Source organism: Strix aluco, chromosome 7, assembly GCF_031877795.1.
Source record: "Strix aluco isolate bStrAlu1 chromosome 7, bStrAlu1.hap1, whole genome shotgun sequence".
Taxonomy (NCBI): Eukaryota; Metazoa; Chordata; class Aves; order Strigiformes; family Strigidae; genus Strix; species Strix aluco.
Genome location: NC_133937.1, coordinates 18,959,286 through 18,975,819, shown reverse-complemented (window position 1 = coordinate 18,975,819; position 16,534 = coordinate 18,959,286).

Here is a 16,534-nt window from a genome sequence, read left to right as displayed (position 1 = left end):
GCAGGTTTGTGGTGTCACCCCACTGGAGTGAACTCCAAAAGTGCAGGACAGGCATTAAGAGCTCTGGCATGCCCTGGCCACGGCTGCACTCTCCAGAGTGCTGCCTTGGGAAACGTGGGAGACATTATTCCTAGACTAGGTTTAAGCAATACAAGCTCCCTACAACCAACAACCCCGTAACTTGTGGGGGGTCTCTGCTTGCTAAGAGAGCACCAGTCCCTGCATTACTCTCCCATCCAAACTTCTGCCAACTTGAGCACTGTCAGGAGAAAATGTGCTGTCCCACCAGTTAAACCAGCCTGACTCTGTGGACTTCAGCTATCCACAGGGTCAGCAGCCCCAAGACCACAGAGAGCCAGTGGGTGCTACAGCCCTGCTACAAATGCCGTGAGAAAGTCAGGCGGGAGAGGAGCTGCCAGGAGAGATCCAGTCCAGCTGTCCCCTTGCTCTGCTCCCCCAGGTGACAGTCCTCCTGCAACAAAGACAACGAACCTGATACCAACTGAAGTGAATTGACATTTTGCTGTAGCGGTCACTGGAGTTTGCTGATTGACACCAGCCACAATTTAAAGACAGGGTGTTTAATTGGCCCCTTTTCCCCATCACATTGCTCTTGTATTTAGTTATTATTTTATTGCTCACAAACTCATGTCATCCAACAGAAGGCATCCTTCCTCCCCAGGCTGGCAGATTCATTATACTGCTCCCCCCTCGCCTCCCACTGCAGTGGGACAGAGTGTTTGTGGGCTGCACCCAATTTCCTTGCAGTGCTCCAGGCACTCATCATGCACCTAGCGCCTGCTCCTGTTGTTCTAGGAACGCCAAAGAGGGTTGTGTCCAGGGCTGGTGAGAAGCAAAGCCATAAATTCCCTTGGCGAAGGAAGTCCCTATTTCTTTCACTGTGGCAGTCCCAGACTGGAGCGCTGTGCACCGCTGTGGTTATTGCTGTGTGCTTGTTGCGCAATGTGCTGCCATGTTCTACCCATGCTACCAGCTGCAGTGGGCAGACTTAAATTATTAGAGCAGCAGAAGGGCAATTTACAGGTGCCTTAGCATGAATTCAGTAGCACTGTTAGCAGCCAGAGGAATTCTGGGGACACAGTATTACCCTCTCACCTTCAGTTCTGCTGCCCATATACCATTGCACACTCCTTTCTTTCTGCCATTAAGCCCCATTGGTTTGGACACTGCTGGACACACTTCTATACTACCCAGAGGCTTGTTTTTTTTAAATAAATAGTTTAGAGAAGGAAAGAATCTACTGTGCTGATGCCTGTATATAGCTGCAAACTCAAAGTGCTCTGATCTAATTTGTAGTGAGCAAAATGCTTGATGCTGTCAGAAAATTAGGTTCCTAAGGAGAATCTCAAGCAGACCATTTCTAAGCTCAGTTTACTTCCTCATGTTCAACAAATTCTTGGGGCCAACAGAAATGACTGTGTTACCAAAATATAATAAATAACTCAGTTACAGTAAGCTTTCTGAAGAAAAATAAAACATCCCCTGGAATGTGCACAAGCCAAGTGCTCCAGCCCTGGGCTAGGGCAAATGGGGAATGAAAATGGCTGGCAATCAGCGCAAGATTTTAATGCTCTAGGTACTCTCACAAGAGGGTGTGTTTGTGTGTACGAAACTGATAATTAATATTGGAAGTGCCCTGTGTTGACACAATACAGGACAGTGTTCAGAGGCTAAAGGGCCTCACAAAGCTATTGTTAGGTATTGTACGTAGTTATTTTTGTCTACACTTGAAAAGTTTTAGTAGCATAACTGTGTTTTATGTATTTTTTCAACTCGGGTTTATTGGTTATGTTGGCATCAAAATGTTTTACACCTGAATAGCTTGGCACTGGATCAGGAAAAAGCTATAGCATGCTTAGAACTTTTATTCCAGTGTAAATGAATCTACCTGAAGGGAGATTTTACCATTTTGTGGTTGTATTATTAAAGGCAGTGAAACCTTCCACAGGGTGGACACCACCTATTCCAGCCCTCATCAAAAACAGCCCACAAGCAAGAAACAAAAGTGGTAACTGGTTTTGGTGTCTAAACTTGAAGAAAATGCAGAAAAGGGAAATTGATAGTTAATGTGCTTTTGTCTAAGTCTTGTGAACACCCTTGACATGGGAAAAGTCATATCCCCTCTGTACAGAAATACATTGAGTGCAGTTGCTGCTGTAGTCCAGCAAGAAAGGAAGGATTCTTCTATCCTGCAGTTTTGTCTCTTGTCTGGCAGCAAGAGTATTGCCAGGTCTCACCATTTAATTGGGAGTTTTGAGACAGGCTGACTCCTTTTCCTTAAAGTCTGGCCTGTTACTGAGAGGACCGTGGGGTGCCAGGGATGAGTTGTAGGTTGCTGTGCTGGGGGCAGAGCAGAAGGATGGGGAGGTATCAGCCGGGCAGGGAAACGGACCTGTCTTAGTCATGGGGACAGCCTGGTCTGAGGACTGGGGCCACATTACCAGGTGCCCCATGAGGACACAGTGGTTTTTGACACTCAGTATATCTGCCCTTTCCCCACAGCTGCCAGTGCTCATGCCGGGGTTCCTTCCCATTCACCCGTGTGCTGAGAGTGTGGGATGGGTTCTCCAAACTGCACCAGGCAGGAAATTCCCTCTCAAGCTGCAGAGGATGTAACAGGAAGAGGAAAAACCTCTTAGTCAGCATCAACTTCATTTCTGATGGATTCCTCAATTTCCTCAGCCATAAGAAAACTCTCCACCCAAAGCAGTCCCCAAGTGTGGAAAGCTGTTGTGTCTCCAGATCCCCCAGGCATACAGCTGCATCCTATCTTTCTTGTCACCTTTGTGAGACTTGGAGCTGGTGGGAAGCAACTTCAGAGCAGAGGGCACTTCCCTACTGTGGAGAAGCCAGGCACGAGCTCGCAGGGAGCTGCTCAGCCTTTGCACCAAGGAGAGTGGGTGAGGGTGGGTGGCAAGGTCTGTTTATAGTCCAATTCCCAAGTTAGGCACCTGGAAAGCATTTAGTGGTGACTCCTAAAACTATGCAGGCCATTGTGCTGTTCCTCCATGCCCCAGTTACTACTGTGCACTACAGGGGTTGAAATCACCCCCAAATCTTCCATAAAAGTGATTGCTACAGTGTCTATTGGGATGCTCTGCAGTTGCAAAGAAGGCTGCCTTTCAGACATGAGCCTTGATTTCCCCAAAAGTCAAATTACGCAGTAGCAGGGCAGAGCCCTGAGCATGTGCAGCTCTGCATGGGTGAGCTGTCCTGGCTGGGACAGGTGTTCCTCTGTTGTTTGGCTTTAGGCAAGTCGCCTGTGCGAATAACTTCATCTCCTTCTGCCGCAGCTTGTCTGGCAGAACAGGATTTTTGTAAGTAGTTTCAAGACCCATCTTCTCTAAGTTGTGCAGCCCCCAAATCACAGGATTTCTCATGCATGTAAAAGGCCTCTCCACCTGGTGTGAAGTATCTGTAGTGACGAAAACCACATTCCAGTATCATTGTCATTGTGGTTTTCACACTGAAGCACACAATGAAATAACTGTCAACCTTTCATCATATGTATAAATTAGACCTAATTTTCCATCCCATTCTCTGACCCCTTCATTAAAGGCTGGATCTGGACAGGTTGCTCAACTACCTTCTGGTTTGGTTTGTACACCTGCAATGCAATCACCTCCTCGACTTGAATATGTTTTCTTTCATTCTGGTATGAGCAAGGTTTTGGGACGTAGCTGGCAGAGGGTCACTGGATCTGTGTGACAGCCTGGGAAAAAGAGGGGATATAATGTCATGCTATGGGGGGGCTCCCCATTAGCAGAGGAAGGACGGGGAGGGGATGGTCTGTGCAACAGCCATCAGGGTTGGCTTGGACCTGTCCCCAGTTGGTGACTGTAAGGGGTTGTTCTTGTCTTAGCTTTTAGCTACCTTTGCCTGATCATTCATGTCAACAGTGCTGTATTGGTCTCATTTAAGTGAGGACTGGCAGCACCTTCTGCACAAGGGTGTGCAGTGCCACCCCAGGGGTGCCCTGCTGCCACGGGGCTGCTGCCTTGCAGAGCCTCACACAGGGCAGTGTGCCTGTGTGCATGGCTTGGGGAGCCTGCGCTGCCTCAGCCAGCAGCCCCTTGGACAAGAGTCAGGTTAAGGGCAAAGAAAAAATATGGAGAGGGGTTCAAAGAGGAATTGCATGATATTTGCATTCCTGTAAACAGAAGTTTCCAGAAGACTCCAGTTTCCTGTGAAACAGTTCTCCTGCTCACTTGGCAGTGCCCTGCACGTGTACAGCTTGTCCAGGTGAAGGTTTGGGGTCACAAAAGAGGAAGTTGTTTTACTGCAATGCCCTTACAGTGCAAAAAATAGCTTGCTAGCATAGCACAGCTCTCGAGTCTGTTAGCAGTAATGTGTTAACCCCTTTGAATCTTATGTCTTGCTGCAGACACTTAGTCCCCATCCCTGGAGGTGTTTAAGAGTTTCATTGACATAATGCTTAGGGATATGGTGTAGTTGGGAACTGTCAATGTTAGGTTAAGAGTTGGACTAGATGATCTTCAAGGTCTTTTCCAACCTAGATGATTCTGTAACCAAATACTTATCTTATTCTAGATACATTGCAGTTTTTGCTCTTTCCTCAGGGAATCTGATAAATGCACTAAATACTCAAAATGTGCAAAACCTATCTGTACAAACAAAGCTCCTCTGCATCTTCTCTGCCTCTCATATGGGCACCGCTGCCCCAAGCAATTCCCCAATCACAGAGTAAGGGAGAAAGTTGCTACCCAGCTCAGCACCTACTGACTCAATTCTGCTTGCTGATGTATCTGTCCACCAGCCATTCCAGAGCAGAGAAGGCTCAAATGCCAGCTGTGTTTTGGGTCCTGGAGTAGGTACATGGTCCTCGCTCCCACCTGCTCTGAAAGGAGCCCTGGTGAGCCAGATGGGAAGCAGCTGCCCAGTACTGTGCCCTGGGGAGCCAGGGCTAGTGGCTTGTCAGTCACATCACTTCCTTGCATACATGATGGAATCAGCTTTGTGCTCGCTGAGTTGGGCTGAAGGGACCTTTGAATTAAAAAGCTGTTGCAAGACGTGCTTAAACTCAGGTCACTGCTCTCTAACTCTCTGGAGCCAGCACAGTCCCCCTTGCTTTCCTCTGGAATACCTGCCCTGAGGGTCCTTACCTTTCCCAGCCAAGGTACAAGCTGGCATACCTTGTCAACACCTTCCAAAGGCAGACTGAACTGTTCTGCGCTGTGCTGGCTGCTTTCTGGGTTATGGCACAACACAAACCCTTCTGTTTTCCTCCTGTGATGCCGCAGGCTGGCCGGTGGCATGCAGGCACAGAGGGGTCCCCATCAGCTATTCTTCCCCCCAGCACACCCGCACTCCCCTCCGCCCATGGTTTTGGGTCAGGTGTCTGAGTTGTCGAGTGCCAGGGCTCAGCTAGGAGAGAATGGGCAGCAGAGTGGTGGTTGGCAACTTGTGGCTGCACACCGGTGGGGCAGCTGGGCACAAGTGGAGGAGCAGAGGGAAGCAATGCCAGGGAGCTGGTGAGGGCCAGGAAAAGCAGCAGAGGTGCTTGAGGAGCAGCGGCAACCCCTCAGAAAGGAAGGAAGGAAAGAAGGGTGGAGGCTCAGCCGCGTCAGGGAGAGGGGCACCTTGTTTTTTCTGCTGGGAACTCAGTGTCCTGGGGGTGCCAGGGGGCTGCTTCAGTGGTCCTGACAAAGGGCAAGTCACGGCCAGGGACACGTTGCCTTCCTCCAGGGGTGGGGGACAGAGCCCAATTTTGCTGCACTGCCTTTATTTCTACAATTGTTTAGTTTATCTTTGTGATGGAGGGCAGCATCTCCTCCAGCTCAGCAGCCCTCAGCTCAGTCTCTCTGTGGGACAGTCCTGATAGGTGCTATGAGGTTACTGTGAGGAGCACTGGGGCACTCCTCCATCCCAGTTCACCTGCTGACATCCCTCCACTTCATACAAAGCAGTGGGCAGCACCCCTCACCAGAGCCCTGTTGTCACAGGAGCTGCCTTGGTGCCAGCCTTGTCCTCCTCTCACCACCTCACAGGTAATGCCAGAACAGATGGATAGGAAGTTTTAGGACATCGCAGCCCCAGGAGCAGAAGACATGTGAGTGTCTGCCTTGAGGGCCTGGGCCCGCTGCCTGGCTCCTGGCCTCCCTGGGGGCTGTGAGCCTGTGCCCAGCAGGAAGCCTGGGCTCTGCCATGCGTCCAACTCACAGCATCCCCCAGAGCTAGGCCAAGCTTCATCGCTGCTCTTGAAGGTCCTTTCACAAAGACCATCCCACAGGAGTGAGTGGCACTGTGTCCAACCTCACATTTGTATTTTCACGTGCTGGCCTGAAAGATACAGCAATGGGGCAGGGTAAGGCGAGGGTCATGGCCCTGCAGCATAGCGCAGCAGGGCTGGGTGCACAGCAGCAGGAGCTCTTCCCCTCCGCAAAGCCCTGGCTGAGCACACTGGAAGTGCTGCATAGTTTCATGCTCTGCTTTGTCAAGAGGAGACTGGTAAAACAAGACAGGAATCCAGGGGACCATGATAGAAAAGATCAGAGGGTGTGAGGGAAGGGTCAGGGAGTTTCCCACCATGAAATAGGGTGAAAAGGTGACGAGGAGGAACTCAGAAGAGAGGTGTTGTTGACCTGGGCCTCCCTTTCCACCCTCTAAGGTGTTTGCAGCCCCACAAAGCTCCAGCCAGGCCTGGGCTTGGACTGTTTCTCTATCCCCATCACAACTCTGCCTGGTGCAGAACAACGGGTACCCTCTGCTCTTGCTCAGTCTACTGCCAGGAGGTAGCCAGGCTGGGCAGGATCTGCTGGGCCCATGCCAACACCATGTCCTGTGCCAGAGCTGGGGAGCAGGAGTATCCAGAGCAGCCCTCAGCCTCTTTGTTTCTTTGCTTTTTATCCTTGGAGAATCCCAGTGGCTGTGAAAGTGCTGCTTAAACTTGCAATTAATAGGGCTGAGGGTTTGGCAATCTCTGTCTCATTTACCTTGTTGCAAATGTTGCATCGTTGTAAATGCTGCAATTGCTTCGTTTGGAAATGCTCGATCTCAGTTTAGAGCAATCTGTTTCAGTTGAGTGGAAGAGTTAGATGTGATTTGCTAAATACATCACCAGAGTTTAAAGCAGTACAAATAGCAATTAATGAGATCTTGGGCAATTTGCATTGCTTTCCCCTGAATATATGTGCACACATCAGTAAAACTAAATATTTTTCTTGTGTAGCAATTTAATTAGAACTGATTAAAGTAAACATGGCCTGAAGGTTTGAATATGATACGGACATTGCATTATAAATGTCATTTTGATTAAATAATGGCTTCTTTGCTTGAACAGGATAACTATCCACCCGAAACACAGAGGTGAAACTTTAGTTAATAATAAAACTCCCACCAACTTCAATAGAGCTATATTTCACCTTAATTGTACTCATAATTATGCTTTCACAGCCTGATTACAGAATTGACTGTTTCCTGCTTGGAGGGGGTATATATTGTTGTACACCTCCTACAAAAAAACTGGGAACCAAGGACTGTTGACAACTAGTACATGAGCCTGGGCTCAGGAATGAGGGGATCTGGCCTATCCAGTGAAATGATGGAGCTCCCTTGTCCCTGGATGCAACAGGAGCACTGAGAGTTGCCACATGGGCTCTCACTAAAGAAGATACAGTAAGATTAGACTGGAGCAGTGGTTGCCAGTTCCTGTGGATCTGGCTGCTCCAGTATTCTGGAGAAGCAACTGAGGAAAGCAGTCTGACTGTGAGTAGGTTTAAATACACTGCACGAGATCTAACCTCCACTGGAAAAGTATACAGAGGCTTCCCAGGCTGAAAAATGTTGAAAACAACTGTCCTTGATGAGTAGATAGTGTTCAGTAGCCAAGGACCTGTCTGGATAACCCCAGGATATACTTTACAAATAGCATTTGTTTCTGCAAACCTGCTATTTAAAGAATCTCTTGCTGAAGCCAAATCAATGCTCTTTCATTTGTGTACAACTCTGATATCCAGTTCTTGGGTGTGTATTTCCTCTGGACATCCCGGAGGATATCTCTGGCTCCACTGTTTGTGAAGTGAAGTTGGTAACGTGACTGTGGACCTTACGCCATGGTCTGTGTACATGACTGTGTGCAGCAGCAGGTGTGTGCTGCGGCTTGGCCCCACATCTGGCACCTCCTTCATGCAGTGGAAAGGGCACAGGAGCTCAGATTTGACACCAGCATTGAGGTGCTTTGCTTCCTCAGCACGTCAGTTCAGTGCTCTGTGCTTTTTTCATCTCCCTACCTGAAAAAAGGAGGTAAAACCATTCTCTCTTGTAAAGCTGTGTGGGCATTAACGCTGTGAGTTTGTATTATACCATGTGTTTCTATGAGCAATAAGCGACCATGGCCATGCAGAGTAACAAAAGCAAGTACATCATAAAAAAACATTTTTTCCTCTCCAAACTAAACCCAAAGCAGGGCTCTTCTAGGTCGAGATGGGAAATGTCAGTGATATGTTCATAACCCCTCTGTTCAGATCTAATCTAAGCCCACTGAAGAAAATTAAATACTACCAAGGACATTCAGGGGTTGGAACCAGGACCTTTGTGACTTTTATCTTAGCAGTGCTACTTGTGCTTTTATCTATAAAACTCTGCTTCTCTTTGTATGCTTGTTTAGTGTGGGATGAACGGAGACAGTCTGCTGTTTTACTGCAGACTTTCCTGCATTTACTAATTTAAGACTGCCATTTAGACTGAAATTTCCAGATTGGCTCATGATGAATCCGTAGTCTATATGCAGCGCTTGAGAGATATTTCCATATCCTGAAATAACAGGAGGCTTGTGATACATCACTTCATGACTCTGCAGTGCTTCACAACTCATAGGATAGAGGACAGATGTCACCAAACTGTGGTACACCAAAACAGTCACTGCGCAATGATTCTTCATATTATTGAACTGACACACAGGTTTCCATGCCAGGTAAAAATAATGGGCACATGAATTTTTAGTGGATTTGTGTAAAGAGAGCTTTCATTGGTGCCTTCCACAGAGTTCCTGGCAGTGCTCTTAACAAAAGAAAAGAGAGTAAGAGCGAATACTGACCTCCAGATGACCCAGCTTTGAATGTTGGTGATTTGCAGTCTGACAGCACAATTTGCTTGCTCCCGAATTAGTTTTAATGTGAAGGAACAGGCAAAGACACAATAAAATATTGCCCCAAGTTTGCAAGCTGAATCAGTCCAAGTTCCAGTTTGTCAAAATTGGCAGTAGGTGGGGGCCAGGCTTCTTACCCTTGCCCTGATAACCTGTGTTCATGCGGGCTGAGAATGCAGCAGGAAACAAGGGAAGGGCAGCAAAGGGCTGCAGAGCAGATTTCAGGTAAGCTTGGCTGCCAGGGAAGCACCAAGCTAGAGTTCAATTTTCCAGCAAAGGCTCCACATCTAACTGTTTCAGGGATATTTAAAGTCATGTTTTCAAAGCATAGTATTATAGAGAGCCGTCTGGGAAGAACTGGCTGCTCATTTTAGTGCCCAAAAATGCAGGCTAAGCTGTTCTGAAGATCTAGCTCTGTTTGTGGCTGCTGAACTGTTTTAAAAGCCAAACCCTTTTTTCATATAAACACCAAACTGCCTGATGTCAAGTCAGGTTTGCAAGATAAGATAAGAGTGCTTCAGTGAGGAATAAATGGCGGAGAGTTTATGGAAACAGAGTTATGGTAAATAGATAGCATCAAGAAGAAGGGGGTTTTATGTGGTGCTGTGCATAGCAGAGGTGGATAGAGACTGTATATGTATTTTTCAGAGCTGTGGGAGAAGAAGATGAGTGGGAGGCCAGGGCTTCCCCACCCCTGTCATTGCAGTGGCCAGGAACCCCATGCCACAGGTCTGAGCAAGGGGATCTGGAAGCTGGTGGTGTGCAACAGTGCAGGCTCAGTGTTTCAGAGGCAAGCTCAGAGGGCGATGAGAGGAATGGAGGGAATGTGATAAGGCCAGGGGAGGATTTGGTGAGGGAAGGGGAAGGAATGAACAGGGGAAAGGAGGGGGTGTGGAGAGGCCAGGAGTGCCTCCTTCCACCGTCTCCCCGTTTCCCCATACTGGAGACAGGTTTGGGTCCCTCAGCTGAAACACCAGGGAACTGCTGTACTGCGGGGTGTCCCCATTCCTCTTATAGATGAAGCACATACCCTGTCTAATGTCCCTTCAGCCATCCCAATGGCAGGCGCGGGGGAGAGTGTGCTGCCAGCAGCCACTCATCCTGGCCACCAACAACCTCAGAAATAGCAAGCTTTTGTTGTTATTGTCCTTGTATTTATAGATGACTTGGCCCAAGCAAAGACGAAAGCCATTGGAAATCCATAAGTTGCTGTGGATGTTCCTGTGAAGTCAGTACAGGTCCACAGGATCATACCTTAGAGACGTTTTTTTAATGGAGAGCTCTTCCTTTTTGAAAAGGTGGACCAGTGTAATTCTGCAACACATAAGAAAGCTCAGGGGATCGCAAGTGGTTACGCTGCCAGCCCCCAGGAAGCTGCTGAGCTGCGCTGTATGGCCACAGTGCTGCTGGACGTTGGAGGCAGAGCAGCCGCAGCAGAGCACTGCCACTCCCCGTCAGATCTGGTGTAACATTTCTGGCTCCAGCATTAAGTCAAACGTCTGCACATTCTTATCAGCAAGCCTTGCAGGTAGCATTACGTGTTTGTCCACTTGAAATAGAAATACTCCTTAACTCTGAACCTGCCTGGCCTCTCTCTTCATATGCTAGTCTCTCTTCGTGGCCAATAGATTGATATATTTTTATTTAACCTTTCTGGCTATATAAATTCATGCCTGCAATGGCTCACAACCGTTAGAATTCAGAAAAAAAAAAACAATTAGAGAAAATCCATCATGATGCAAATGTATAAGTGAGTCTGTAACTCACTTGCTATCCCCACACATGCGAGCTAATGATCTGGCAGTTTTGAGATATGAACATAACCCAAGCCCTATATCTGAACACCTGGATCTTTACAGAAATTTAACACTAATTTGGACTGGGTAGCTCACAAACACTTTGAGAAAGCTCTAGAAGAAACAGAGGTGATCTTTAAAGCCATGGGTGGAGGAAGACAGTGGGATATAAGACAGACAAAGCTGGACAGGCTACACAGCTCTAGTTAGCACCTGATTTTTTTTTTTAGGGGATTCTTTAGCATATATTGTAAACCTTTCAGGTCATTGATCAGTTTTAACTCTGTTTCTTGCAAGCCATCATACGTTTAGTTGAAAGCACTAGAAGGATGGTGCTCTGCAGATTTCCTGGCCTCCCAGAGCAGACCAGACTTCACTGCTGGCACAGAAAATACTATGTGGGAAGAACTGTGGTGAGGAAAAGATTTTGCAACATCAGCAGTACCCAAAGGGAGGATGAGGTGGAGCTCTCAATGAGTAATGTGAGGTTTGGTACCAGCAGGTCTAAATATTTCAGATCAAAATTGTGATTTCATCCTGGTATTTTGTTGAAGATCTGGCCTACCAAATGTGCTGTGGCTACCCTGCTTTCCCCTCACAAAAAAAGAGTAGTCTTCCTTCTCTTGCTATTGGAGTTCTGGCCTCCTGCAAGGGAGAGTGTTACATCCCTGTTGTCATGCCATCCCACCAGCCAGCTGGCAGACAGGCCTCCTGATCTTCCCAGTGCTGCTTCCCAGGTGGCTCTCCCTATGTTGTGTGGGCACATCTTGGGCAACCTCTACCTCTTCAAAACCGTCCTCCTTTTCCCCAAACCAGATGCTGCCTTCCCACTATCACACACACTAGCCATGCTCTCTACTGCAAATGCACTAACAAAGGTTTAAGTCAATGTCAGGTGCGTCCCCAAATGTCACACCTGTCTGAGAGGCAGGCAGCTGAATCCTGTTTGTGCTGTAGCAAAGGGCCATGCAGCTGGATCTCAGTGCAATATTTTGATCTTGTGGTCAGACGATGTGCTGGTGAAAAAGATGTGTGATTGGAGTGCTGTTGTTTTGAGTTGGAGGAGAAAATGGCGAGGAGCCTGCATTAATTAATATTAAACCACACTTGGCAGACTCTGACTCCTCCGCAAAGTATCTGTTGCTAGAGGGCATGAAAATATACCTGTTGAGTTGGATGGACGAGGTGCAGAGATACCAAGACAGTGCAGAAACCACTGTGATGTTCTTGGGTGAAAAATCACTCAAAAGCAAGTAGTGATGTCCATGAATTACATCACCCTTTTCACTTGGGCACTGAAGTCAGATGGTATTAAAGAGAAAATGATTGGCCTGTTCTAGGCAGGAAAATGTAACTGTGATTGCTGATGACTGTCTGAGAGCTCTGGGAAAAAATATCCCAGCATACAGAAGGGGCACTGTGTTTCTACTGGTGTTTCACCAGTACATCTCAATGTGTTTTGCAGCAGAAGTCTATGGTTATTTTTACTTTTCTGTGGGGAATACAAAGTTCAGATAGCTGAGGCACAGGGAAGGGAGGGGAGTCAGGCATTGTAGGAAAACTGCAAAAACTCTTACCCTCCTTAGGGACACATGATAATTAAAGCAAACATACAGAGAGCCTTTGGCTGGCATTAGGTCTCAATAAACTAAACCCAAGCTATCTGCAGTTCATTGCCTTGATTTTGTGACAGTCATTTGAGTGTAAGAGCAAGTCCTGTATGGAAATGCAGATTTTTTTTCCTGTTAACCTCTTTCCAGCAGGTGAAAACTAGCTTCCAGTATAAAAATGCGAGGTACCAGCATAGCTGGCAATGGCAATAACTCCCTGGGCTCTCAGGCTGGTCTTCATCTGCTAGGAACCTCTGCCTCAGTCAGTCTTGTGAGCATATTCAATGTTCATATTCATGTTCTGACAGGTTTCAGGGGAAATGAAGTGTCACTTCAGCTTCTTTCCCCACAAATCTTTGGTTTTCCCACCACCAGACTAACAAAACCCTCCAGCACTGAACACAATAGATCGTTAAACCTAAATTGATGCTTTCAGTATTACTGGAATATGAGTAAAGAAAATTTCAACACAATATTAAAAATATGTCACCTTTGCTGTGGCATTGTACGGGAACTGACATGACTTCTTATTTTGTTTGTCCATGGAAGGGAACTGTCATTTTCATTGCTAAAATATTTGTCCATTGGATGGAAATAATTACAAATGGAACAAAACAAAATGTTTTGATTAAATACAGGGCTGGTCTTGTTTTTCCCAGTAAACGTTTGATGTTTTCAATTCTCTTCCCCCTCTCCTGGGGGTAATATAATGGACAGTTATAGATCACCTTCCATCTCAGAAAGATCCTAGATTGCATACACGTCCTTTGCCACTTAAATGTTGGTACCCATGGGGCAAGCACCAGTGAACAATTTATCCCCATGGGGTACCATAGTGAGGGTGAGTCATCTTCTGCAGAGCAGGGGAGTTTTCAGGAGACAGACTCCAGTTCATAATTTGTGCCAAACCCAGGGGTTAGCACTGAAGTGTCAGATCTGGCTACCCCATGGCTGAGGAATGAAAACCAGCAGCTGTCTGAATTCCAGGGATGGTGCTGGGAATAGTTGCAATGAAATGAAGTCCCACCAACTTTGATCTTGGATCTTCTGCACAGAATTAAAGGGGTAACTAAGTTTGGGCCTGAGACACAGGCATTTGGGGAAGCAGCAGGGGGAATTTGCTAAGTTTTCATGGGAGTTTATTGAGCATATGATGATAAAGCAAAGATAACTCTCTTTTATCATCATGATCCATTTCTTCTCACTATGAGTGCTTCGAGGCCCCTGCAGGATCACAGTGAGGACATCAGCAGACTTGTGGTGATCTCTGCATGGTACTGCTTTGTCTGGGTTGAAGAGGTGATGCTTAGCCCTGGATCAACCTTGTAAATAAGCATGGAGCAAAAGGAGATTTGTTTGCACAGATCCAAACAATTTCCTTGTTCCTTCTCCTTTCTCCCAAGTTTGATGTGATCGGTTCATATACCTGCCACTTCCCTGGGATATGAGCAGCTGCCAGAACCCCCTCTGGCTGCTGTCAGTCTGGCTCAAAACACCTTTGCAGGAGTGGCTTCAAGAGAAGAGAGTGCTGTCCATACAGATTCAGCATTCGATCTCCACTGTTGTTAGAGTGAGGAATCATATTTCCCCCACCCCTGCCCTCTGGGTAAGAAAAGGCAAACATAGCATAAAGGTACCATAATAAGTCTGCTAGAGATGTCTTTGCAGCCTCTTTCTCCTCCCCAAACTGGAATGTGCCTAAGCTCCTTCTGGTCTGCTTATTTCTTTTTTCTGGCAGCCCCTGGGGAAGGCACCTAATACCTTTTCGCAAACATTATTTATGGACTCAGAATGCCAGGAACGTGTCTTTACAAATAGTCTGTACAATATGTCTTGAGCCCTCCTGTCTGGCACCTAATTATGTCAGTCCACAATGCTCAGATTTCTTTGGCTTTTTGCTGTAAGCCACATTTACTGATCTGGGTTGTTTCCACGTGAGCAGAGTACTGTAATGACTGATGAGATGCACTCATGTGACTTGCATGGTAGCGTCCCAATTGTTCACAGTTCCTGGTGATTCCTGCTTAGGTCCTAAAGCCAATGTTTAGTGTTTCAGGAAAAGAGAAAGGTCAATGCTAGCCCTGCAGAACCCATGTCAGATTGCACAGCACCCTAAGATGCTACAGGCTTGCCCCACAGAGGGTGAGCTCACTTGATCTATAGTGGACCATCACTTACATAGCACCACTCCTTTCTGTGAGGTCTGTATTAATTAGATGCATCTATATGTCCAAGTGGGAACTCTGCTTATGTACCCTGCACTAAGGTTAAAGAGTGGGTTTGTACCAGAAAGGCAGTTGTAGATTCACTTTTTATCAAAACCATCTAAAAACCTTCCTTTGGGTGAAAATCACTGGCTTTGGTAGTATTTCTGCCTTTTCAGGATGAAGACCACAGCATAAAATCTTCTCAGAGAAGATTGGTGTGCTTTGTCTCTTCTCTTGTCTAAAAGAGGGAAAGGCTGCACTTTCACACCTTTATAGAGTTTTCCATTCCCTGTGAATCTGGAATACTGTATCAGTGTGGTAGATCTTGGACTCAGTGTAGTCCGTTAAAGGAAATGCCTCACTCCCAGTCAAGAGTTTGACACAAAATGGAAAACTCTGCATCCAGCTGAAAGCATAGGGCAGGAACTGATGTGAGAGAGAATTTTGTCTGGATGCAAATATTAACATCTCTATTATTCAGTGAATACTATGTGACCCTGAATGACTGTAGTTACATGAAAACTCATTTTACATTTAAATCCAACTGCAGTATCTGTACCAGCACAGGACCTGCAGCTTGTGTTTTCTCCACGTGTAATCTGTACTGTAATGCCTTCTGTGACTTGGGGGTTAAAAAAGAAGAGCATCACTAGGCTACCACTTATCATGGCTTGTCTTCTGCTCATCCCTTACATTGAGTCATCCATTCTTGGGCCATGCAGTCTGACTGGATCACAGCAGAAACCTTCATGAACAGCAGACTCTAGAGGTGCAGAAAATCTCATGTGAAATTCTGGGAATTTTGACAGAAATTTGGCAGTTTCTGGATTTCTTGGATATGCGCTGACAAGGCAAAATACTCAGTGGGTTCACTGAAGCTGGGATTCCCTCCAGTTACCCCTGGATGTTTTGCTGGTGATCTCAGCCCCTCTCCAAGGTCTCACCTACAGCTACTCCTGAACCACTGCACCCCTTGGTTTGCCTTCAAGGAAGGCTCTGTCTTCTAGACCAGTGTTTTCTGAATGCTGACAGAAAGGATGGGATTTGCTGACTTCGGACAAGATGCCAAAGCATGCAGAGGGAACTCTACTATAAACAATCTCTTAAAATTCATTTTAAAAGGAGAAAGGGATGAGGGGAGGAAAAACAAAATACTCAGAGATGCTGACTTGCCATCTACAGTCATCCTCCCTCACCGGTGATTAATCATCTCCCCCTTCGAGCTGAACAGACCAGCTACACACATTCCTCATTCTCTTTATTGCTGGAAAGAAATTTGATTTTTGGCATGCCTTTTGTAGGATTCAGAATACCTTTGTGCTGTGGTGAGTGTGAGGGAAGGGAGTTTCACTTCTGAGCAGATATATAAAAGCATGTATTACAGGCTGGGCTCTCCACCCCACCCAGGTTGTAGGGAGCCATTTGTGGCTGCCTGATCCCACAGCTCTGGCACACACTGGACTTACCAGGCTGGAGACTCTGGGTCTGTGTATATTGCTGCCTGTTGCTGGAGATCAATATGCTCTTGCAGAGTGGAAGTCCCTTCTGAGTCATCAAAGAACTGAGTATGGAGGAATCAGAAGGAATGGGATTTCAAATGAGATAGTAGCTTCCCTTTAATGTCTGCATGCTGTGAACTAAGTGAATTTTGGGTACTGTATTACAAAACATAAATAAATCACATTAGTAAGTACAATTGCAGGCAAACCATGTACAAAGTAGATTTCCCTGAAGACAACCTAAGCCTAGTAAAGAACCACATGGCTGTGGTTCAGGAGGCCTTCAAGAAGGTGA